The sequence below is a fragment of the Pseudophryne corroboree genome, chromosome 2, assembly GCF_028390025.1.
Source record: "Pseudophryne corroboree isolate aPseCor3 chromosome 2, aPseCor3.hap2, whole genome shotgun sequence".
Lineage (NCBI taxonomy): Eukaryota > Metazoa > Chordata > Amphibia > Anura > Myobatrachidae > Pseudophryne > Pseudophryne corroboree.
In genome coordinates this window covers 340,182,338-340,209,932 of record NC_086445.1, presented here as the reverse complement: position 1 = coordinate 340,209,932, position 27,595 = coordinate 340,182,338, and the positions used below count along the sequence as shown (strand labels likewise).

The 27,595-nt window shown below is 42.6% G+C and overlaps 1 long non-coding RNA gene across 1 annotated transcript; it reads left to right on the top strand.

Annotated features, from left to right (window-relative positions):
• The first annotated feature begins 253 nt into the window (after window positions 1-253).
• Window positions 254-25,024, top strand: LOC135050790 (uncharacterized). Its single transcript, XR_010241820.1, has 3 exons — window positions 254-296; window positions 8,265-8,304; window positions 24,829-25,024. It is a non-coding gene; the product is annotated as an uncharacterized LOC135050790 (long non-coding RNA).
• Window positions 25,025-27,595: the final 2,571 nt, after the last annotated feature.

Genomic DNA, 27,595 nt, shown 5'->3' with positions numbered 1-27,595 from the left:
CTCCCTCCTTTGTTGGCTCTTCCCCCTCACACACGTGGGACCTGCTGCCTCTGCTGTTGCTGTTGTAACCCTGAGTCGGGTTAAATACTGTTAATTTAGGTCTCACAGTATGTACAGAGTATCCCTTGTTAGTGCCTCCACCCGTGCTTTGTTTTATGCTTGATAGCAATGGGTCAGCTCGGGAAAACCCAATGCGTTTTGCTGTAAATATATTGAGGTATTATTTACTTACTAAATCTCTGTCTTCTGTTCATAGGATTGTACCATACTCAGCTCATCTATAAACCACTTTTCCGGTAAGTATTATATAGCATATATTTATTTAATAATCATAAAAGTTACGCTTCACAAGTAATTGCTCTCCAATACATTACATACTACAATATTATATTTATACCCATTCTATACAGTGTTAAATGCATGCAAATACAAAAATGTTACCTTGGTACCAAAAATATTAGATATTAAATGGTGGTTATGATTAAATACCCGGGTATTATACGGTGGAGTATTTGTTTCATGCCATAAGAGTTATATTAAGCCCTACTCTTTATGAATGATCATTCACTTTAGTAGTCAGTATATTGGTTTATTGGCAACGGCAGGTTGTCTATATGGCAAAATCTGTAGTTGAAACTCAGGTAGTATCTTTCGGTGGGAAAAATACTAAGCTTCCCTTGTGCTACTGATGAAGTTTGATTCCTTGGCTTCAATAACAACTCTATTTAATTAATGCACTACTTGTATTAATTTTTAGTCGTCTTCTCAATTGGGTTGGGGAAGGTGACATCAGTATCACCTCAATGAACCCCCTTTTTAAATGGTATCCTAACTGGAATAGTGGATTTCATTAATATATTGTCAGATGATAATCCAATTGGCAGAGTGCGGGCCACGATGACTATTTATATTACTTTTATAATCAAAGCATCCGTATAGTATAAGAACAATCAATGGAGCTGTAATTGAGTAGATTGAATCAGTTTTAAAGCTGCAATACTTCCTCAAATGTTATTCTCTCTAATGCAATGAGTAGAGTTGCCTGCTATCACTTCACACACATATATATATATATATATATATATATATATATGCGGAAAGTTGGTGGTGGTAAATGGCGCTAGACCCTTCTTAGGATGACTAATCCTTTTGTCTATGGTCAATTTCTTGTGTCTAAAAATACACTCCCCCACTATTATATTTCGTGGGGTGGCAGCCCTTTTCTCCAGTGGTTAGCTGTTCAAGCCCACCAGTGGTAGATCTGGAAAACAAAAGGTGAGAATAGGCGCCTCCTAGTGTAATATTATATATATAGTGTGACCATCACCCTTGATATCACCCTGTAGAGTGGAACTGTACCGTGTGTGGTTGGAATTCCACCACACACGGTACAGTTCCACTCTACAGGGTGATATCAAGGGTGATGGTCACACTATATATATAATATTACACTAGGAGGCGCCTATTCTCACCTTTTGTTTTCCATATATATATATATGTCTAAATTCATTAGGCGTAGCCGGAGAGGACAATTAAACTGCTTTCTCCATATATTGGGATAATGAAAGTATCTGTGTATTATTAGGAGAAGTAGCTACGTATTTGCAAACTGTCACTGGCCATTTCTGGAGCATTTATATTACTGGCTTAAGTATGGATCCCCTTTCTCTCTGATCCAACATCAAGATGAGAGGTGGTAGCGATAATGAGCCTGCGATATGTAACTGGATCCAGGTGTGCACAGTTTCACAAATGTACCCACATTAGCAGAACTTACTGAGAAGGAGGTTATGTAATGAAGTCCCCTCCTGCTGGGCGGCCTTACTCTCTGGCCGATCCCCTTTCTCTCTCCCAGAGGCGGGCCCGGGGTGTTGCTTTCTCTACGGTGCCTCCTTACTTGCTACCAGCACCTCCCCTCTGCTTCCAGCGCCCAGTCTGCATCATTTATCATCGGCCATCAGTGAGGGGGGACGTGACGGTGTTTTACCGGAGTATTAGCTCCTACGTCAGGTAAGGCTCCGCTCTCCACTCTCTCCGTCCGTCCTTCTCTCCAGCTTGTCCGGCTCTCCTCTCCGTCTCTCACTGCGCCACCAACCGCCGTTCCGTCTCCCCGTGCTCGTCCTGGCTCGTGGACACTCGGACTTCATTTTCACTGCTCCTCCCGCTATCCTCACGAGCATACTTAGTTATATACATGGTCTGTCAATTAGTCCACATCTCACCTTGGCACCATCTTCCACCATCACATTCTAGATATATCAATAGTACTGTATATATATATATATATATATATATATATATATATATAAGCAATTTAATACACTTACTTCAATTTGGATTATTTGTTTCTAAATGACTAATAATAGCAGAGTTTAATGTATACATAAAGCACTACCTGTAACTATACTATAAAAGGGTTGTCCCATTAAACAGTTAAATGAATTATACAATCTATATATATTACATGAATTAGGATTTAGCACCCAACATACCAATGGGTTACATTCTCCCCCTGGGGATCTCATAGTTCTGAACATGAAGATCACCACCTCCCTATTATTCTATTGTGAATACACATTGGTTCTAAGAGGATTACTGCCTATAACTGTCTATTACTGTCCATATGATATCCAAAATAAGGCCACGACCTTACTATCCCAGCCTGGTATACCAATGGAATTTCTGTAGGTACCCCCAGCTGATTATATGTCAATATTTTTGGAGGTCGTCGTTCTCGTTGTGGTCGAGGTATCCTACCTTCGTATAGATTAGCAGTATCAATCACCTGTTCAGAACACAACTCATCCCCTTCCCACTCTTCACTGTATAGACTCGGCACCCATTCAGTCTCCAAATCAGGTTGATGTCTTGTGACATTTATATCAGTACTATTGGGGTCTCCAATCTTACCAATGGGACTCGGATCCTTATAATACCACCCTGACACCGAATATTCATCACTCCCGTCATATATGTCAGAGCCTGAATCTCCCTCCTTATTCATCTTCATTGCTACTGGGCCCAACTCAGGTCCAATGGCATCCTTGGGTATTGACGATTCAACTTCATCCTTTTCCCATCTTATGTCCTGCGCAATAGGTAACAAATGATGTCTATGATAACTTAGGATGGGCCCCACTTTCCCTTCTGGTTTCAGCTGATATACAGGCAAGTCAGATAATTGTTGTACCACCACATAAGGATCTGATCTCCACCGATTATTCAATTTCTGTCGTCGACGAGATCCCAACAATTTTATTAATACTCTATCTCCCGGCATCAAGCGATTCTCTTTTACACGACAATCATATCGACGTTTGTTTCTCTCCCCCAGTTTCCTAGCTTCTTGCTGAGCTAATTGATGAGCTTCTTTTAAATGATGTTTAAGACGCTGAATATATTGACTGTGTGATTCCCTAGCCTTAGTAGATGTCGTAGTTTCAGTGTTTCCCAAACATCTATCGATCGGTATCCGGGCCTCCCTTCCGAACATCAATAAATACGGAGAATACCCAGTTGCATCATTTCTTGTGCAATTGTATGCATGCACCAGGTGAGATAGATACTGTTTCCAATGTTGTTTCCTTTTGGACCCTAATGTGCCCAGCATATTTAACAAGGTTCTATTGAAGCGTTCCGGTTGGGGATCCCCTGAGGATGGTAAGGGGTTGTTCGTGACTTCCGAATTCCACAACATATACATAATTCATGTATTAGCTTACTCTCGAAATCCCGGCCCTGATCAGAGTGTATACGGGTGGGTAATCCATAATGGACGAAAAATTTTTCCCAGAGTGTTTTGGCAACCGTAATGGCTTTCTGGTTATTTGTTAGATATGCCTGGGCATATCGCGTAAAATGATCTGTGATGATTAAAATATTACTATCCTTTCCATCGGGCCCTTCTAAGGCCAGAAAATCGACACATACCAGCTCCAAAGGGCCATCACTGGTGATATTCTTTAGAGGTGCAGCCTTTTCAGGTAACGTTTTTCTCATCACGCAATTTCCACATGTCCTGCAATACTTCTCTATATCCTTATTCATAAATGGCCAGTAAAATCTTTCATTAATTAAAGATTGGGTTTTCTCACAACCCAGGTGTCCATGGTCATCATGCAATGCCTGCAACACCAGCCTTATATACTTCTTTGGTAACAACAGTTGTAACTTTTCAGTGCCATCTCTCCTAACCGTTCGATGGTACACCACACCTTGTATCACTCGTAATTTATTTAGTTGTCGGACTAGAATTCTCGACTTGGGAGACAAACATACAGTAATTCCAGGCCTTTCAGAACATCCTAATCTTTGTCTAATAGGTGATATATCGTAATCATCCTCTTGATGGATAGCCATCTGTTTCTGGTCCACCATCTCAAGTCCTTTTACACCAATAGTGCTTACACAACAATATAGTCGGGGTATAGCCAATTCAGATGCTCCCATCCCACTTATGGCTGGACTTCCAGTCCGACCCATGTGAGTAACATGGTGACACAGTCCTTTAACAGTGGCTGCTGGTACCTCAATCCATTTATCCACACAAGGCTCCATATCCGGGTGCGGCAACTGGGATAATGCATCAGCATCTATATTAGACACACCAGGACGATATTTGACTGTAAATTCATAATTAGACAGAGCAGCCAGCCACCGATGACCTGTGGCATCCAATTTGGCAGTAGATTGAATATAAGTTAGTGGATTGTTGTCTGTCTGAACGGTAAACGGAACACCATATAGGTAGTCATGAAATTTCTCCACTATGGCCCATTTTAATGCCAAAAATTCTAATTTGTGGACCGGATAATTTTTATCTCCAATAGATAATCCCCAACTAATATAGGATATTGGCTTCAATTGTTGATCTTGCAATTGATAGAGGACTCCTCCTATTCCAGCATACGAGGCATCAATATGTACTTCATAAGGCAGTAGAGGATTAACATACGCTAACACAGGCGAATTAGTCAAACTATTTTTAATTTGTTAAATTTATCATCACAAGATGAATCCCATCGTTCACCGAACGGCTCATTAGGTTTGAAATATCCTCCTTCCTTATTAAGCATAGCTGGCGATGTTTTTTGTTTTTTACATGGCGGATATCCTCAAGTTAAATCAGTCAATGGTCTGGCAATGCTAGAATAATTTGGTACAAATTTCCTATAATAACCACAGAACCCTAAAAATGATCGAAGGTCTGGAAGGTTGTTTGGCCGTGGCCAATTTTGAATCACTTTTACTTTATCAGGGTCAGTCGATATTCCATGTCGACTGACGATGTGCCCTAGATACTTAACCACCGACTGACAAAATTGGCACTTTTCCACGGATAATTTCAAACCGCGAGCCTGGATCCGATCTAACACCTTCAGTAGTCGATCATTATGTTCTTCTAGTGTCCGCCCAAACACAATGACATCATCCAAGTAGACCAACACTTCCCGAAAACACATATCCCCAACGTTCTTTTCCATCATACGTTGGAATGTAGCAGGGGCGCCCTTTATGCCTTGTGGCATTTTAATGAATTCGAAAAAACCTATGGGGCACATGAAAGCTGTCTTGCATCGATCTTCTGTAGCCATAGGAATCTGATAATTCCCACTACGAAGATCTAATACCGAAAACCACTGGCTCCCTTGCAGACAGTCTAAGGCTTCGTCAATTTTGGGCACAGTATATTGGTCAGGTATAGTTCTGTTGTTTAATGTTCTATAATCTATGCAAAGTCGAATATCTCCACTCTTCTGGCGAGCCACAACAATAGGAGAAGCATAGGGACTTTATGAATCCACTATCACTTGGTTTTCGAGCAATCCTCGCAAATGCTTTCTCACATCTTCAAAGTCCGCTGGAGCCAGTCGTCTAGATCGTTCTCGGAAGGGAGCATCATTGCTCAGCCGGATAGAGTGCTCCACACCATGGGCAGTACCTATATCCCATTCTCCTTTGGAAAATACCAACTCACGTTGCTGAAGTTGATTCATTAATTTAGATTTTTGTTCATAATCAATATCACTGCCTCTAAAACATGGCTCCAACAAGGAAACTATTGTATGTCCTATCTGTTCAACCTGATCTTCCTTCTTGGCCACCGTCATCCGGCTTCCTTCCTGTACGGGAGTTATACCATAACATTCTACATTGCTATCAACACTAGGCACCTGTTTATCACTCCATTCACGAAGGGTTCTGAAAAGATTAGTGTTAGTTCCCACAATTACAGGCAGCTTTCCATTATCTCGGGGAGAATCAGGGCACACTAGTGCTACCAAAGGAATGGTCTCATTATTGGTGCTCAGCCCCGGATCGAAGGTTATTCGGGTCACAATATATCCCAGATAAGGGTACTTCTGCTCACTGAGCCCCCATATAGTTAGTCCACTAAGGGGCCGAATGGGAACCTCAGCCAAATGGGATCTATACCATGTCTCAAACACTATAGAGACTTGCGATCCACTATCCAACAAGACCATGCACTCCTGCCCATTCACCAGGGCTTTGATCACTGGAGCGGGCCCTAGTAAACTATCTGGGATCTGATCGGACCATTGAGCACTCCCCATAGCCTGTACATTTATGATTGGGGAGTCTGTGAGGGGGTCATAGAACTCCCGCCGAAGTTTTCCGACGGTGATGATCTCTGTTGATTGTATCCTCTGGTCTCCCTTTGTTTTGGATCATTAACCGGACACTCAAAAGCTCGATGTCCCACCTGGCCACACGCATAACATATTAATGGATTCCTATTCTCTCCTCTGCGGTTCATCCCTTGACCACGTCCATAATTTCCGAACATCCTATACGGCTGAGGGCTTTTACTGGACTGTAGGGCAATCAGTTGCTCAATTTTCTTGTTTTGCTCCTCTATTAGGGTTAATAACCGTTCATCCAACGAAGGCTTATCTGGGGCAGGTATCACAACTTTCACCTTTTTTATAGTTTTTTCCCGATTCTCGATTTGTACCTCTTCAAGTTTAACCTCCCTTACCAAATCACTTAAAGTGGGGGGACTCGCCTTGGACATGGTACATCTTAACTTTTGTGCCACCGGACTACTGGTGAGAGCCCCTTTCAATACCTGCTTAAGTCGCTGTTCATCTGCTTGTGTCTTACTCATTCCTCCTTTATCGATGATTTTGTATATTAACCTATCCACCCTATATATATAATGAGTCAAGGTCTCCCCATATTCCTGGTATGTACTATTCAATCTCGCCAACAGATCTCCCACATCTTCCAAAGTGCCATAAGAGAAGTCTAATGCTTCTATGTAATCACCCAGTGTGGCTTTAGGGTTGCTCCTCCTGGTGACTTGAATAACTCCCATCGCAGGTCCCCTCAAACTTTCCACTACTCTTTGTCTTTTCACGTGCTCCGGGCATTGCCACTCTTCAGAATGTTGAACTGCGGCTTCTCTCCACAATTCAAAATTTTCTTCGCCAGCTGGCACAGGGGTGATCCCAGAGAATATTCTCAGCCGCCGATACCCCCCTTCAAATTGCCACCTTTCCAATTGACTGACAACTTTATCTACCACTGCTTCAGCCGAGGAACATCGGCCGGTGTCTATATTCACACCCATTGATTTGTCTTGTCCATCAACAGCAATATCCTCTATTTGATTGGGTACCTCAGTGATATCTTCTTCTCCCCCATCTCCACTCATTTCTGGCCAAAGAATTTTCATCCGTCTGGCCGGAACACATTCAATCACTATCATTCCTGGAAACAGTATAGAGTCTAAACTATTATCATTGCTGATTAATAATACAACAGTGTTACCTACCAAACCCTTCCATCTATCTACCACATATGGATGACATACTCCATATAGTTTGACTACTTCTTTCAGTACCAACTCATCACTAATCCCATCAAAATCTCCCCCCAATCCAAAACTACATCTACGGTCTATTCCCTTTTCTACACACCACTTATAAACATCCCGTCCAGTTACATTTTCCATATTGAATGATGTGCTATGGGACTGTCTTTGATAAACAGGAGATCCTTAAAAAAAAGGTCAAAGGTCACGATCTCAGCAGTGCCTCCAAAATGTAACCCTGAGTCGGGTTAAATACTGTTAATTTAGGTCTCACAGTATGTACAGAGTATCCCTTGTTAGTGCCTCCACCCGTGCTTTGTTTTATGCTTGATAGCAATGGGTCAGCTCGGGAAAACCCAATGCGTTTTGCTGTAAATATATTAACGAGGTGTTATTTATTTACTAAATCTCTGTCTTCTGTTCATAGGATTGTACCATACTCAACTCATCTATAAACCACTTTTCCGGTAAGTATTATATAGCATATATTTATTTAATAATCATAAAAGTTACGCTTCACAAGTAATTGCTCTCGAATACATTACATACTACAATATTATATTTATACCCATTCTATACAGTGTTTAATGCATGCAAATACAAAAATGTTACCTTGGTACCAAAAATATTAGATATTAAATGGTGGTTATGATTAAATACCCGGGTATTATACGGTGGAGTATTTGTTTCATGCCATAAGAGTTATATTAAGCCCTACTCTTTATGAATTATCATTCACTTTAGTAGTCAGTATATTGGTTTATTGGCAACGGCAGGTTGTCTATATGGCAAAATCTTTAGTTGAAACTCAGGTAGTATCTTTCGGTGGGAAAAATATTAAGCTTCCCTTGTGCTACTGATGAAGTTTGATTCCTTGGCTTCAATAACAACTCTATTTAATTAATGCACTACTTGTATTAATTTTTAGTCGTCTTCTCAATTGGGTTGGGGAAGGTGACATCAGTATCACCTCAATGAACCCCCTTTTTAAATGGTATCCTAACTGGAATAGTGGATTTCAATAATATATTGTCAGATGATAATCCAATCGGCAGAGTGCGGGCCACAATGACTATTTATATTACTTTTATAATCAAAGCGTCCGTATAGTATAAGAACAATCAATGGAGCTGTAATTGAGTAGATTGAATCAGTTTTAAAGCTGCAATACTTCCTCAAATGTTATTCTCTCTAATGCAATGAGTAGAGTTGCCTGCTATCACTTCACATATATATATATATATATATATATATATATGTCTAAATTCATTAGGCGTAGCCGGAGAGGACAATTAAACTGCTTTCTCCATATATTGGGATAATGAAAGTATCTGTGTATTATTAGGAGAAGTAGCTACGTATTTGCAAACTGTCACTGGCCATTTCTGGAGCATTTATATTACTGGCTTAAGTATGGATCCCCTTTCTCTCTGATCCAACATCAAGATGAGAGGTGGTAGCGATAATGAGCCTGCGATATGTAACTGGATCCAGGTGTGCACAGTTTCACAAATGTACCCACATTAGCAGAACTTACTGAGAAGGAAGTTATGTAATGAAATCCCCTCCTGCTGGGCGGCCTTACTCTCTGGCCGATCCCCTTTCTCTCTCCCAGAGGTGGGCCCGGGGTGTTGCTTTCTCTACGGTGCCTCCTTACTTGCTACCAGCACCTCCCCTCTGCTTCCAGCGCCCAGTCTGCATCATTTATCATCGGCCATCAGTGAGGGGGGACGTGACAGTGTTTTACCGGAGTATTAGCTCCTACGTCAGGTAAATCTCCGCTCTCCACTCTCTCCGTCCGTCCTTCTCTCCAGCTTGTCCGGCTCTCCTCTCCGTCTCTCACTGCGCCACCAACTGCCGTTCCGTCTCCCCGTGCTCGTCCTGGCTCGTGGACACTCGGACTTCATTTTCACTGCTCCTCCCGCTATCCTCACGAGCACACTTAGTTATATACATAGTCTGTCAATTAGTCCACATCTCACCTTGGCACCATCTTCCACCATCACATTCTAAAGATATCAATAGTACTGTATATATATATAAGCAATTTAATACACTTACTTCAATTTGGATTATTTGTTTCTAAATGACTAATAATAGCAGAGTTTAATGTATACATAAAGCATTACCTGTAACTATACTATAAAAGGGTTGTCCCATTAAACAGTTAAATGAATTATACAATCTATATATATTACATGAACTAGGATTTAGCACCCAACATACCAATGGGTTACACTGTGGGAGCAGCAAATAACAAGAACAGAAGACCCTGATCAGCAACAGGTAGTATTTGTGTGCTGGGGTGTTGGTAATTAATCCGGGGAGTGCATGTGTCTGGGTGCTGCAGGAGTGCTAGGAATTAATACAGGGTGCTGGACTAGTGGGATAGGGTTTGGACTCCTGCATCCATAAAGTAGTGAAAGAAACCTTTATGGATCTATGCTTCCCCCTATTTAGATGACTGAACCTTTGAACCTTAAGAGATATGAATTTGATGAAGTTATTTTATCCGTGTATGTATTGAGGACAAGAGAATAGAAAGACGGAGGTACTACTCCTTCTGTAGAGAGAGAAGAGAACCTACAGCACTTTTGTGGTCTGTCCACTATATTTTCGGTGATATTGTATTTGAAGACTTGGTGTGCCTTAGGGTAGTAGTGAGCAGCTCTGGGTGGGGAGCGCAAGTTGCAGATAACTGGTTTTATTGAAAGTGCAAATGCAACCTTTCACTGACCGTCTTTGCCACAATTTGCATCAGTACGCCTTTACTATATTCTGTAGGGAAGCCAATCCCGGGCCATTTTTTCAATCCCGGGTATTGGGATTGAAAAATGGCCAATCCCGGGTTTCCTGGGATACCCGGGATTGGCTTTTAAGTGTGTGGCCACCCCCTCGCCCCACCCCGCCCCACACACATTACTAACCATATACCGCAGGCGGGCGGGTGGGGATCTCCTCCTGCACTCCCTCTGTACTCAGCTGACGGCGCAGTGTGACTTCATGCTGCACCGGGTGAGCCGGAAGGAGGAAGCTGGGCAGCATCTGAGCGTCCTGTGGACGCTCAACGCTGATCCCTTAATCCCCGGGATTGGACCTTCCAATCCCGGGATTGAATGCCGGACGTTTTTGGCCCTAAAACCCGGGATCCCGCCGATCCCGATCCCGGGATTGGCCACCATACCACCGCCCTAGTTTAAGGGAGTTGCAAGTGCAAGTTGTCTGGGAAAAAAGCTGCACATAGTAAAAGGAAGTGCATTCACACTATAGGAAAGCTGCAGTTTGCACTTACATCCCAGTGAGATGTCACCTGGCTTCCTTTTTTAACTAGGCCAACACCACCAAAGTAAAACAATTACTAATGAACCCACTAAAAAGCTCTCATCTATATCAGTGGGTGTATTATATTGGGATGCAATTAACTTTCCGAAGGACGGGATCCCGGCGGTCGATATACCGACAGCGGAATCCCGAAGGACGCCACAAGCCCGGCGTCTAAATCCCGACACCGCTCAGGATACCAGCGTCAAAATACCGACAGTGGGAATCCTGAATGTCCTTCCAGGATGGGTGTGTGTGTGTGTGTTAGGTTTAGCCATGAGAAGGGGGATTAGGGTTAGGGTGCAGGGATGGGAAGCTTAGGGTTAGGTACTGTGGAGGGAGGGTTAGGTTTAGGCACTTAGAAGGGGAGGTTAGGGTTAGACACCAAGTGGGGAGGGTTAGGTTTAGGCAGCGGGGAAGGGAGGGTTAGGGTTAGGCACGTCCCGGGAGGGTTAGGCACCACCAGGGAGGGTTAGGCACCACCTAGGAGGGTTAGGCACCACCAGGGAGGGTTAGGCACCACCTGGGAGGGTTAGGTTTAGGCATCCACAAGGGAGGGTTAGGATAGGGGGCAGGGGGTGGGTTAGGGTACTTTACAGGGAGCTATTGGGATTCTTATGAACGAGATGCCGCTGTTTGGATTCTGTCCGCCTGCATCCCGTCCATTGGGAAATCATACTGAACCTGTTATATGTCTACATTTATAATGTCTATATGGCCATACTGTCGACATTGAACATGTAGACACTGATGAAATGTTGACATGTTAGAATGTTGACATTGTCTCTGGTAGCCCAGTGGCGACTTACCTACTTCTGATAACTGCAGAGGCTCCGTGTCCCAAGGGTTATGTGACTGTCACTTTTGGTGGCGTTATCTCACAGAGAGGTGTTTTGGTAAATACGGTCCCCACCCATAACCCTCTCTCTAATATTTACAAATGATTCAATTATACTTTATCTCTATTATCAATCATGAACACAAAGCATGGATACAAACACGTGTTACTGTACTTCACAAGATAAGACTGAGATTATGCAGACAGTACATACAAGTTTACAAACAGTGCACACAAATAAATTAATATGAGTAAGGTCTAAATACAGTAGTTATTAGGAGAGCGTTTCTCAGAACCACACCTTACTATGCAGGTATCTTGTTGTATAGGAAGACTATTCACATACTTTAAATAGGGTTACTCTTAGAATAAACTCTGCATACTTTTGGGCACACTCATAGTGCAGAGCATGTGTCTGTATCCGTCGCCTGAGTTCTAGGTCACACAACCCTTGACTGTCCGTGATGGCTCATATGGGTGTATGTTGCTCATACACAGACCTGGATTTTCTATATTTGAATGCAGACTTCAATACACAAAGGAACATTAAAGATGGAAACCAGCGTCTTATACCCTAACCTTAACCTCTTGCAGCTGTGAGCACACAAATGATTCTGTGAACTCAATGGTGCAAGTCCCTCTCAATATGAATATTAAAAAAATGTATATTACATTTTTTATATTGAGTATATGTGCGCAAGTACAGTATGTTAATCAATATATATTATATATATATATATATATATATATATACATACACACATGTAATATAACAAAACTCCTGCAGCACAACCTATTAGTCTATATAATTTACTTACTATATCAAAAATCTTCAGTAACAAGTCCATTTAAGCTGCTGTAATGCACAACCAAGATAAGAACTGGCTGATCATAAATACATTGTGTACAGTACTGTAACATAGGGCCTGTGCCAGAGATGTACACTAATGCATTCATAGCTGCAGTCCCGTATACAGCTAATGTGTACAATTATGCTAATGCTGCCTGTAGCCTCCTGGAAATGTACTGAGACGGCCACCTGCATTTTTACCTCCCACAAATGGTCTCTCACTTTGCGTATAGATCCTCACCACGAGCGGCATCACAGGTACCTTGGTGCGTGTACAGTGCGACCACGACGCATGCTCAGTTGGGCGATAATCGCTCAAATCTGTAAATAATGGAATTGCCTACATCGTTGAATGAGGCCCAGTCTTCAGAAAAATGGGATGTAATAGTTTACATTTAGAGTTTGTCTGCTAAATGATTCACTGCTGACCTCAGCAACAGCTTGTAAAGGGATGAGTCCTGGAAACACACCCCCTAATAGCAACTAATCAAACTGAGTAGGGCTACTGATTAGAAACTGATGTAAAATAATAAAAGAAGATTTAAGACAGACCCTGGAGACTTACCTACTGAGTACAAGTCCTCGTCTGCCGATTGTGAATACACTGAAATGACTCTGGTTTCAAAATATATGAAGCTCCCATTTGGTCAACATCTTGTAGCATCTTCCCAGATCAGTGCATCAGAAACTGAAAAGTAGGAAACCATCCTATGCATTTTACAGCACCTAATTCACTAAGGATATGACTTCCTATGGTGGCTTTGTATAGTTTGTGTAAATATGCATATAGCATATAGGGATGGGCATATTTCAACATTTTTCTCGCTATAGTATACTGTTCCTATCCATATGCATGACAGGGTGTTGAGGAGACCGTCGGTCCCCATACCGACTCTGGAATCCTGACTTGCAGATGGAACGACGCCCCTTGCGGGCTCGCTTCGCTCGCCACACTGCGGCCTTCTGTTATATTCCCACTCTATGGGTGTCGTGGACACCCACGAGTGGGAATAGTTCCTGTTAGTCGGCATACCGACTGTCTGGATTGTAAGGGGACAGGATTCCGGCGTCAGTATTGTGACCGGCGGTCAAGTAACTGCCTCCCCATAATTATTGATATTATTTGTAAGATATTTTTATGTATCATTTTGAATATGGTGATCTCAAATTAGTCAAGAATATCAATACGGGACAGCTGATTGTGAAAAAAAGCATTTGAGGACGATTATGAAAGCAATACGTATGTCCACAACACTGAAGAAAGCATGTACTGCTCCATCTGAGAGATGTGCCATGAAAGTGACTTACGTCCAACTGTAAATGAGCCCCAGAGCAGTTACTTTGTTTGGCATATATAAACTTTAGACATAAATACAGCTCTGATATTTCTTTGTTTTCAAAGCTACATAACAGACATATAATGGTACAATTTGATAGGGGGCTGTGACTTCAACTAAGGGGTCTATTTACTAAGCCTTGGATGGAGATATAGTCGCTGGAGCAGTGGCATAACTAGAAGTTTTTCTCCCCCAAGCCAAAAAATTCTTCGGCGCCCCCCCCCCCCCCATCCCCCATAATTGGCACTATTAAAGGGGCAAACATGCGCGCGCCGCAAAAAAGGGCCGTGGCTTCGTTGAAATGGGCGTGGCTTTGCATAAAGAGGCGTGGTATTGCAGGAAAGACTTCCTTATACCCCAGTTTTGCAACCTGCACGCCCAGACGTTAGCCACCACAGGAAAGAAAAATAATCCTGATTCATGCCCCTTACATTATTTGTCATTTTTCCTCCTTATAGTAATGCCCAGTATACATTATGCCACATACTGCAATGGCCCTTAGACATTATGCCACACACAATATTGCACATGACACAATGGGGGTAATTCCAAGCTGATCGCAGCAGGAATTTAGTTAGCAATTGGGCAAAACCATGTGCACTGCAGGGGAGGCAGATTTAACATGTGCAGAGAGAGTTAGATTTGGGTGGGGTGTGTTCAATCTGAAATCTAATTTGCAGTGTAAAAATAAAGCAGCCAGTATTTACCCTGCACAGAAACAATATAACCCACCCAAATCTAACTCTCTCTGCACATGTTAAATCTGCCCCCCCTGCAGTGCACATGGTTTTGCCCAATTGCTAACTAAATTCCTGCTGCGATCAACTTGGAATTACCCCCAATATGCACACACCATAATGCCCCCGACACATTGTCACACAACGTAATGCCTGTGACACATGACGACAGGAATCGCAATGCCCGTTATACATTATGCTACACACTGCAATGCCCCTGATACATTATAGCACATACAATGCCTGTGACACATTATGACACGCACTGCAATGACCCTGAGACATTATACCACATACCACAATGCCCGTGATATAGTATACAACACACCGTAATGCCTGACACATTATGACACACACCGCAATGTCCGTGATACATTATGCCACACACTGCAATGACCCTGAGACATTATACCACATATCACAATGCCCGTGATATAGTATACCATACACCGTAATGCCTGTGACACATACCACAATGCCCGTTATACCCTATGCCACACTGCAATGCCCCTGAGACATTATACCACATACCACAATGCCCGTGATATAGTATGCCACACAACATAATGCCTGTGACACATTCTGACACACACCGCAATGTCCGTGATACATTATGCCACACACCGTAATGCCCATTACACATTAAGTCCTACAGTAAGGCTTCTAATTACTTTTAAATTACCTGCTTGTTGCCAGGGGTTTCATGCTCAGGGTGTCATGCTCGTTGCCAGGTGTTTCATGCACTGGGTGTCATGCTCGTTGCCAGGGGTTTCATGCACTGGGTGTCATGCTCGTTGCTAGGGTTGTGCTCCCAGTGCTACATATGTCCCCAGTGCCAGATATTCCCCCACGGTGCCAGGTACTCACATGCCCCCAGTGCCAAATATAGCCCCCCCCAGTGCCACATATGCCCCCAGTGCCAGATATTCCCCCACAGTGCCAGGTGCTCACGTGCCCCCAGTGCCAAATATAGCCCCCCCATGTGCCAGATACACATACAGTGCCAAATATGCCCCCTCAGTGCCTCCCCAGTGCCATATATGCCCCCCCAGTGCCATATATGCCCACTCAGTGCCCCCCCAGTGCCATATATGCCCCCTCAGTGCCCCCCCAGTGCCATATATGCCCCCTCAGTGCCCCCCCAGTGCCATATATGCCCCCTCAGTGCCCCCCCCACGCTCCCCCGCTGCTGTGAAGGAGGGACACGGAGGGCACAGCGCGCGCCTCTCCTGTGTCCCTCTGGGTCTCTGGCGGGTCTGTTAAAGGAAATGCCGGTTCGTGAGCCAATCAGAGCTCACGAACGGCACTTCCTTTATTAGACCCGCCGGATACGCAGGACGGAGAGACACGGGAGAGGCGCGCGCTGTGCCCTCCGTGTCCCTCCTTCACAGCAGCGGGGTTAGTGACAACAGATTGACATGCGGACGCTCGTCCGCATGTCAATCTGCTCTAAATCAGTGGCGGCGCCCCTGCAGCCCCTCGCCCCCAAGCCACCGCGTGGGCTGCGTGGGCAGTAGTTACGCCACTGCGCTGGAGGTAAATTACCAGCCAATCGGCTCTTAACTGCTATGCCACAGGCTGTGTTTGAAAAATGACAGGAGCCAATTGGCTGGTACTTTATCTCCATCCACTTTATCTCCATCCAAGGCTTAGTAAATAGACCCCTAAGTCTTTAAGTTATGCCAACCATGTACAATTGTCACAGTAACAAAAAATCTATACCTGTCCTGGTGCTGAGATTGCTAGTGTGTCCCGAGAGTCAGGGAGATCATGTCTATGTCAGGGAGTCTCCCTGATGTACAGGGAGAGTTGGTGTGTACTGTATGGTATATACGTGCAGCTAGCATTATTCAGTTCATAGTAAGCTTGTGTTACAAATGCTTCATGTAAGAAAAGATAATTGTGGCAACTTGCAGACTGAAACATAATTTACATATCCTCCTTTATATGCAAGCTATAACTCTAGTTACACATTTCAATAAGAGTAGCTGAAAGATATTATAAAGTGCCATTATCATTGTTATAAACAGATATTGGTTCTGCAGGTACTCAGTATTGGCTCATGTAGTTTGGTATCAAGTTTAATTCTTAGATCTACTTATGGAAACAGGAATACATCAGTGAAACAAAATCAGAACTGAATAAAATGGGAAGACTTGTCCAGAGCATTGAAGTTACGAGAAATCGTGGATTCACTGTTACCTTTAGGTGGGTTCTGGTACCTTTAGCTCTGGCTATGTAATGACATTTTTAATGTAACAATTTGATAACAATAACACAGTAATTACAACGAGACAATGCTTCCTAGAAACAAGAATTATTTTAACAAATAAAAAAGAAAAGGCATTAAAAATAAAATTTAGATTGTGAATTTATAACAATATATATACACACACACGTGTAAATAGAATAATTAAAAAAATTATACATTACTATATTAAGGGTTGCTGGTAAATGAGATATTTATCATATACCGGCACCTGTCTCTATAGTATGGGTGGTTCAATAAGTAAGGTAACAAGACCTCTCACATGTGTAATATTCTCTATTTCATTCTAATTTCCCACCAGGCCAAGCAGGTAGACCACTGCTTCCCCTCATGGCCATAAGACTGCACATCATGTCAGTCATACTGTCCCAACATCAATTGTAAGATGGAGCGGCTGGCGGAAACATGGTCAAACACCTGACCTGGAAACGAGTGATTTCCATCTCTTTGGACCATTGAAGAAGCACCTGGGTGGAAGGTGATTCCATTTAGTTTGGAACATCTTCATTTGAAAGTGGTAATTTTGGTGGCAGGTTAGGGCAGGGATTATTTTGTCCGGATTATGCCTACATAAATGTTGGGAAGTAGGCCTAAAGTGTGTTCCTCCGTCTTAGTATGTAACATATAGGACAATATTTTCCTTTGTATGTCTATCTTACAAACCTGGCAGACCTAGGTATTTGTGTTAACAAATATTAATTGGTGGATTCCAAAATCAGGGGAGTATTGTAAGAATCACTGAGAAATGAATAATCTCAAAAAAGGGCTGCATCTTTAATTATGAAAATAAATAGGGGGAATCAGACAATAGGAAATGCCAAAGAATAGCCAGGTATCAGTTAAAAAGGTACTAGTCCAAAGTCAGGAGTCAAGAGCTAGAGAGTTAGTCATCTGCAAACCATGGTTCTAGAGGCAGGGAGAAAGTAGTCCTCAAGGCAGGGATCAATACTTATGGAAACAGAGGATCAGCAGAACTTGAAATGCTGCCTTAAAAGAAGTTGGTCCAATAAAATTTCAGATTGCAGGTAATTAGCCTACCTTATTACAGCAAAATTGGTCTCCTGTCAGTGTCAAGTATACATGGGAAGATGCAAATATGTGGGACTGTAGCAACCACTCCCCCTGCTGAAAGACTGTTTACAACAGTGCTTGTCTGGGGGTTCTGTTTAGTAAACACTTGTATAGCTAATTAACCCCATAGGCAACACTAAAATATGTCCCTCCAGTGGTGTACAAGCATGCCCCTCCAGCGGTGCACAAGTTGCTGGCGGTCAGTATACTGACGTCGGGACCCTGACCGCTGACAATGCCGACAGCCGGGATCCCGGCTAATGGGCTATTCCCACTCATGGGTGTCCATGACACCCATAGAGTGGGAATAGAAACTGTGGTGAGAGCAGCAAGCCACCAAGCCCGCAAGGGGATCCTTTGCGCTCGCCCTACTGCCGGCATACTGATGATAGGGATGCTATTATCGGTATACTGACGGCCGGCATCCCGATCGCCGGTAAATCCTACTGATCCCTTGCTGACGTCTGTAATGTTGTTGTTAGTGTGTGTTTGTGTGTGTCTGTGTGTGTGTTAGGATATTCAGGTAATCCTATGGGGTAATTATTCATGTCATTTTGCAAATAACATATTTATATGTTGATATTTTCATTTTTAAACAGCTGGGCCTGGGGCGCCTACTTTCCCATCTCTGCTCCCCTGCACATCAAAAGCTGGCTATGCCACTGGTAGTAACATAGCACGTGGCTGTTGCCAGGGACGGACTGGGGCCTTAATTCGGCCCTGGCAATCTTGAACACGCGCGCGTCATGGGGGGGGGGGGCGTGTCACAGGGGCGTGTCGCACAACATATGCGGTTGTGCTGCGAGTTATGGGGGCGTTGGCTCGTGGCATGGCCGCCCATTACCATGGCGACGGTTGATGGGGGTGGGGGCGCGCCGCGAGTCCGGGGGCGTGGACTCGCAGCATGCGCCCATTTCCATGGAGACGATGGAACCAGAGAGCCGGAGGGTGCGCTGTGCGCGGCCTTCCCGGCTTACTGAGTGACCGATTCGGCCAACCTGCCCATCGGCCCTTCTGGCATGGGCCAGAAGTACCAGATGGCCAGTCCGGCCATGGCTGTTGCATTGGCCTTTTAATCTCACAACAGATGATGTTTTCTATGTTAATGCACAACAACATTTTCCAGTATAAAACAACAACAAGCTTATACAGTTTAATAAAAGCACAACAAAATTCAATAAATACATATTATTTCTAGTAGTATATTAAAACCAATTCTATTAGTTGGTATTAAAATACCTTAATACACATGAAATAAAACAGACTAGTTTGACATAAGCAATCTAAGTGTTACATAAATAATATAGGTGTAAGCAATCTTGTGCAGTCTGCATAATATTCAACAACAGGTGCACATACTGTACATTATATAATACACATTCACTTGTGCGCACCTGAAAAGAAGAATAGCACATGTGGATTTGTTAGTACCTCCATGATGCCAGGCCATGACATGTAATCAGGGCTTACAGCATTTCTCGCCAAAGTGCTGAATAACATGTAACCATATGAAACGTTTACTAACAAACACCAATTTTGATGAGAAGGGACTCCATTTCTTTGCAGGTAACCATTATAATGTAATTAGAGGTTGCAAGCTGTTTTGAAAGACATTTAATAACAGAGCTGCAAATGGTTTAGCTTGGTAGTAAGTTATTGTCATCGAGCTGAAATGAAGGTGTCTGCAGGGAGAGCTGTAAATATCAGCTGTATTTCTCCACTGCCAAGGAAATAATAACAAGTAACACATCAGAGTTCCTCTCCTCAGCTTCATGCCACTACTTTCAAGTAGCTTCAAACAAACTTCATCTTTACAGTGCTTGCTATATTTACCCCTTTGGTGCCAGGGAGGGCTGCTATAGACAGCAATTCTCAATCAGGTTCAAGGAGTACTTGATTATTTGTCATTATATTTGTCATTTTGCAGCTATGACTCACAGCACAACATGGCATAGTCAAATGGCAATATAAGCCAACCCGCATGTCTGCTGACTCATGCCACCATAGCCTTCATACAGTATACTCCACAGATTTGTTCTTTGATTCTTTGTGCTCTCCAAGGTCCCAGGTTTGACAGAATATTTGGTAGACTGTTTTTAATATATATATATATATATAAACAGGCAAAGATGCGGCACTCACGAACTCTTGTAAAAATAAGTCACAGACCCAGTTCAGGTATGATCAACGTTTCAATCCTCTTTATGGATTTTCGTCAGGAACAAGCTTGTTCCTGACGAAAATCCATAAAGAGGATTGAAACGTTGATCATACCTGAACTGGGTCTGTGACTTATTTTTACAAGAGTTCGTGAGTGCCGCATCTTTGCCTGTTTACATTCCTTTTATGAGGGCACCAGAACCAGCTTTATCACAGGTGGAGTGCCGGGTAAACTGTATTGTGTATATATATATATATATATATATATATACTAGGTGATTCATTGTGCCATACGGGCGCTCTTCACACCGTCTTCAACCCTTGCACGCCTTTGTGTCGTGCAATAATTGTATTACATGGAGTATTACCTCCAATCATAATTGTGTGACTGGTTAAATATTGAACAGACAAAAGGCATGCGATGGATAAGGGGTCGTAGCCACTTGCAACAGCGTGAACAGTGCACACAGGGCCTGATTAATCACCTAGTAGGTGCTGTGGATGGGGGAGTGGCGGGTGCGGGGGAGACCCGGATGGGGGCGGGGGTCCAGGTGTGCCGTAGGTAGGGGTGGTTTCGGGGGTGCAGTGGGTGGGGCTGGTGCGGTGGTGATGCGGGTGGGGGAGGGGCTGGTGCGTGGGTGCCGTGGGTGGGGGTCCGAAGCCACTGCGGGTGGGGGAGGAGCAGTTTCGGGGGAGCCGTGGGTTGGGGAGGGGCGGGTGCGTGGGCTGCTGCGGGTGGGGGAGAGGGTCCGGAGCCACCTCGGGTGGTGGAGGGCGGGTGTGTGGGGGTGCTGCGGATGGGGCCCGGAGGTACTGCGAGTGGTGGAGGGTCGGGTAATGCATCTCCTGCTTCTCCTCCTGGAAGCAACTAAGCTGCTGTCCTCCCTTTGGCAGTGGCTCTACCAGAGACTCGCACAGCAGTGAAGCAGCCAGTCACTATTGTTAGCGCCGGTGTCCCAATGCGCCGCATTACAGGGAAGAAGATGCACTTACTAAACTACAGCCCCCAGCAGGTCTTAGCGCTGGAATGCTTCGGCGCTAAGGGCTGCTGGGAGCTGTAGTTTATTTAGTGCATCTACTTCCCTGTAATGCTGCGCGTTGGGACACCAGCGCTAACAATAGTGACTGGCTGGCAGAACTGACTGACTGGCTGAATCAATGTAAAAGGTGAGAGTGCTGTGACACTGCACAGCACTGTCACCTTTTATATTGATTCAGCATCGAGACATTACCCTCCGCAATATCACCCACTCTATCCGTGACATTAGCCATCTCGGGACTTCCAGGCTGGGAGCCCAGGTGCTGTGCTGCGGAGTCAGGGCCCCTGGGGATCTGGTTGCGGCTGTGGTGGATAGGCACTTCTGTGACATCACGCGCAGAGGAGGCTCCAGGACTCAGAGAGTATGCGGCGCAGGGAGGGCTATGAAAGCCTTCTGCTGCGCCGCTTTCATACACATCTATGCCGATGACCGCAGCAGCTTTTGTTTCACCTCCCACGGCTAGGGAGTGGGGATTGTTGATGCCGGAGGGGGCAGGCGGACTGGCAGCAGGACATAGGAGGCTGCAGTAAAATTATTTTTTCCCCCTATCTACAGTGGAGAGACTTGCTGCAGATGCAGTGGAATACCCTCCAACTGTACCTTTTTGGCAGGTACAGTACCTTTTTTTTTTTTAATGGTCAGTATCATTTTTTGCCTCTCCAAACTTCCATTGAAAGTATAGGAAAAGGGGCTTGACCACGCCACTTTACCCGTGGCCAAGCCCCCTTGTCGAATTTGGACTGATTTTTATGTGTAAATTGTTGGAGGGTATGTTGCTGCAGATGCAGTGGGCCTATTTTGGGGTGTGGACCTGGAGCTGCAGCTCCATCAGCCCCATTGATAATCCTGCTCTGGCAACACACAGCAGCCAAAGTGCAGAGCCTCCCATTGGATGTAACTTGTGTGGGAGGACGTTTCTACCCAATCAGCTGTGGACTGGGTGTGATAGACCTGCTGCTAACCCAATGAGAGCTCCTAGCCACGCCCAGATCTGGGCTATTATATAGGAAATATATATATATATATATATATATATATATATCTGTGCTATTTTTTAGCAGGAACTAAGTTCCTGAACCTCTCACTAAATATGACATAATCAGGAACTGTGCAGCAGATGTATTAAGCCTGGAGAAGTGATGAAGATTAAGGTGATAAGTTGATAACGCATCAGCCAGTTAGATCCTAACTGTCATTTTTCAAACCCAGCCTGTAACTTGACAGGAGCTGAATGGCTGGTACGTTATCACCTTCCACTTTATCACTTCTCCAGGCAGGGCCGGTTCTAAGAGTTGTGGCGCCCCGGGCAAAATATGGGGGCGTGGCTTCAATTGGGGGCGTGGTCACGACGCTGCAAGGAAATAAATAAATAAAAAGAATACTTACCATCCCCGTTCCTGATCCAGACCCCCTCCGCCGGCGGCACCGCTCTTCTCCCCTCTCTCTTCTCTTTGATCTATGGGAGAGACGTTATTACGTCTCTCCCATAGAACAGCATAGACACTAGAGGTCAATTATGACCCCTAGTGTCTGTGCCACTATGCTGTGCGGTGCGCGATGACGTCATCGCGCATCGCACAGCAAAGGTCCTCTACACGAAGGGAAACTAGACCGTAGCGTCTAGTTTCCCTTCATGGAGAGGACCTTTGCTGTGCGGTGCGCGATGACGTCATCGCGCACCGCACAACTAAGGTCCTTTCAATGAAGGAAAACTAGACGCTACGCGTCTGGTTCCCTTCAAAGCGGGGGGGCACAGCAGGGCACTGCGGGGGGCACAGTGGCGGATCTTGCCCTGGTGCGGCGCCCTCCGGAAGGCGGCGCCCCGGGCAAAAGTACCGCTTGCCCGTGGCAAGAACCGCCACTGTCTCCAGGCTTAATCCATCTGCCAATGGGTTACTGAACCTGTCCTGCCTCAAAATTTATTTTCCATATGTTTTTCTTTAAAGTTCATTTTGAGTGCCTTCTTTTCTAAAATCTATTTATCTATGCAAACACTATATACAGCACACACACATACTGATGTACTGTGCAAAAGTTTTAGGCTGGTGTGGAAAAATGTAAGAATGCTTTAAAAAATGGTAGTGTTAATAGTTTATTTTTATAAATTAAGAAAATGCAAAGTGAATGAACAGAAGAGACATCTACAGTAAATCAAATCAATATTTGGTGTAAACACCCTTTGCCTTAAAAATAGCAAGAATTCTTCTAGGTCCCACTGGTTTTTGCCAGTTCTGTGTTGATGGCACTGCTGGACATCTTCCAATTTCAAGAGGAAGTAAGTTTGATGTGTCTTTCATCTGATGTACTAAGTTTCCTTGGCCAACCACTGCGCCTACAATCCTCAACGTTGCCCGTTTCTTTGTGCTTCAATGCTAATAAATACAGGCAGATACTTATCCAATACTATCAGGGAGGCATCTGATTGGCTCCAAATTTATTCTGCAGCAGGAACACAACCCAAATATTTAGCCAATGTTATTAAGAACTACCTTCAGCGTAAAGAGAACAAGGAGTACTGGAAGTGGTTCATCATTGAGTCTGTCTGGGATTACATGAAGAGACAGAAGGATTTGAACAAGCCTGCATCCACAGAAAATATGTGGTTAGTTTTCTAAGATGTTTGGAACAACCTCCCTGCCGAGTGCTTTCAAAAACTGTGTGCAAGTGTACCTAGAAGAATTGATGCTGTTTTGAAGGCAAAGGGTGGTCACACCAAATATTAATTTGATTTCTATTTCTCTTCTGTTCATTCACTTTGTATTTTATTAATTGACAAAAATAAACTATGCTGGTAAAATTATGTTTTATCTTTCTAGGGCAAATGTAAAAGTCGTAAGTGGGGAACTACCATATAGAAACAGCCTTCCCCCATTTCTCCACTGTTGCCCAAGATTAGAGGATTGTATAACTCAAAATAAATGAAACAGTCAATAATGTGGAGATGCACAAGTTCTGCAGAAAGCTGCCATGTGGATACAAAGGGGTGCACCCACTTCCTGCTTCTGACCGTCATACATATTTTTGTGCACAAAACATTTGGACCATCTTCATAAAGCATTATAATTTTCCCTTTTTCTGCTAATATACTACTTGTTGGAGCCTCAGTCCAAAGGATTCTGAAATACTAAGCAGATAGTGTGGCCTCATTAAAGGTGAAACAGAAAAATCTACATTTGGCATCTACACATTACAGAAGACCAAAATGTTATAACTCCTGACTTGAAAATAATTTTCTACAAACGACTATAAAATGGTAACACACATCACTGCATTTAAACATACTTTATTAAGCAGCTAGCAATATTTGAGAAGAATGTCCCACAAACACTTAGTAAAACTTGAATAATAAAAGCGTTTTTTGTTCACAGATTGCTGCCAGAAGATGACAGAAGTTCCAGTCTTCATCCAAGAGACAACTTTATAACAACTAGAATACAGCATAATACCTTGGATGCATTAGGGAATAAAGTATCATGAGTATTGGATACATTATCTGGGATAGGAGGACATCACAAATCTTTAAGATTCCTTAAAGCCATAGATTCCGTGCATGATATATTTATTAATTTGTACACACATCTTACACTTGTTACACTATCGTGCAAGAAAACATCTCACTAATTAAATGTAGATTTTTTCATATAATTTGCTCTGGATAATATATATTTTTTCATTGACAAAAAGACACATAATATAAAGAAAAAGTACAGATTCCTCACCTGTCAAAGGTAACTGTAAATATACTTTATGAGATATATTGGTATGGACATATTTGGAAACATCTATATACTGTATAATTTACTGAGTATCTATATTAATTGCAGTAACAGTATATGTCTAGAATTTCCAAGGATATCATAATCGGTTAGTATTTGCAAAATTTATTCCGAAATTAAAAACATATTTGTCATACCAAGAATCGCAAGCCTGGAGTTAGATTTGGTTCTAGTGTAACAAGAGGGATGATAGAAAAGTGTTTCTTTGGGGCCATTATCTAAAACACCCAAAGAAACAATTCAAACTTCTCTGATTGAAGATCTGACACAAAACAGTCCTTTGTGATCTCCACAGAACAATTTTCAACCTAGAAAAATATTATTTCATATTGATAGAAAACAGAAGACTGTTGGGCTTATGAGATTGGAATGAAAAGTAATGGGGTAAAAAAAAAAAAAAAAAGTGAATAGACGCTATCCAGCTGCACAGTTAAATGCCTCTCTGCTCCTAATTTTCAAACAAATGTTGATAGTAATAAAAGAGAAGCAAAACAATAACCCAGCTAGATTAATTACAAGGACATCAGATGAAAGATGTCAGTATTATTACATCTATTCTATTTACAGGTTGTCCAGACTAATTCGAAGAGAACCTTCTGTTTTTTTTAAATAAATATATATATTGTCTTTTTTCAATATACAGTTTCACTATGGATGAAGACTCTCAATGTAAAACAATTACAATAAATAGAACTTCACATTAATATATTCAGCTTAAATATAAAAAAGGCATTTTTTTTTGTATTCCATTTATCGCCTGCCAAGAAATAATTAAGAATAGGAGCCAGAAGATTAATTTTAAATAAAAACGCTTCTCAAATGAAAATGTCAGGTCATAAAAATTCTTTTTAAATCATAACAGCATATAAATCTTTGAAATTAACCATGTAATTGCAATGTCTATCAACTTTTACCTTGAGCTTTGAGCTTCTCTTTTTAATCTGCTATTCTTGTTTTAATGAATAGCTATTTTCAAATTAAAAAGTACTGTTCATTACACATGCCCTACTATAATAGGGTTTTTATCATATTTGCTCTATTTGAAAATACTTGCTACTTTGTAATTATTCACACGATGATCCCTGCCTATATTGAGTAGAAAATAAAAAATGAAATGCAAGTCAAAGGTGCTTTTGAGCTGAATGATTTACACAATTCATTAAGGACGGTGATTTTTCAGTTAGCATCAGATTAAATGGTTACTTACTCTCAAATAGCCCTTAGGGAGTTGAATTGCTGGGTAGCAAACAGATTAAAGTTTGCATTGAAAGAAAAATTGAATTCAGAGGTAATCAATAGCATAATAGGGGCAGTGAGTGGAGCCTGCTGCCTGAAATGAAATTACCATATTTTTAATCTTAATTTTCCACTCTGTTTATCTGACAGTGTGGATGTGCAATCCAAACAGATAATGAGAGAGTAGGATATTGACACTGCTGTCCTCTGGAGTGCTTGTTTTCAGTGATTAAATGCTGTGATCTGTGATTACTTTGTGCAGAGATGTCAGGGCTGCTGGCCAGGACGAGGGGAGGGACAGTAACTCAGCAGCTGGGCCAGGGTCTCATAGGTCCTAAAGACTGAAATTCATTTTCTCCTGGCTATCTTAGAGGGGGAAAAAAGAGTGGCGATTTATGTATAAACTTGACTTCACAGATTATAATAATTAATCCTGTTATTATTGGTATCCAGCCTTGTAAACATTATGCATGATTAAAATGGGCTTTCTCAATATATGTTTCCCTAAGGCATCAACTCTGAGAGCGGGTATTGAATAAGCTCATCATGAATAGTCTGTATAGTGCTTTAAAGATTTACAGGCAGTGCCAATCTGTTAATGAACACCTTTTCTGGTGGTGGTTAATGGCGAGATAAAATATTATTAAAAAATACTACAGTTTATCACCATGTCTGAGAATATAAATCCCCAGATTCACAAAAAAAGTGTATTTAAACACAAAATAGAACTGGAACTGATTTACTCACTTTATGCAGTATATTGTGTAACTAGTAATACAGTAGTAACTAAATCAGATGCATATCAGGTATTTTTTTTATTTTCAGTAGTATTTTAGATACTCTTTTCACCTTCCTATTTTACGTATTTGTTTTGCAGGAAATGTGTAACTTACCTATTGCTTAATGGTTCATTGGAAAAAGATTTCTTGGAAATGCTCCTATTTGGGATAACATTTCTTAACTATTTATTGGTTAAATAAGATTCCTTAAGAAATAGAAACTTGTCATGACAAATTTCCCCTAGTACAGTACTGTAGAACTCTTTGTTATGTTGGCCAAAAGTTCTACTTCTACAGTTGTTTCACAAGACTTTAGTTTATGCTAATTAAAAAATGCGTCTTGG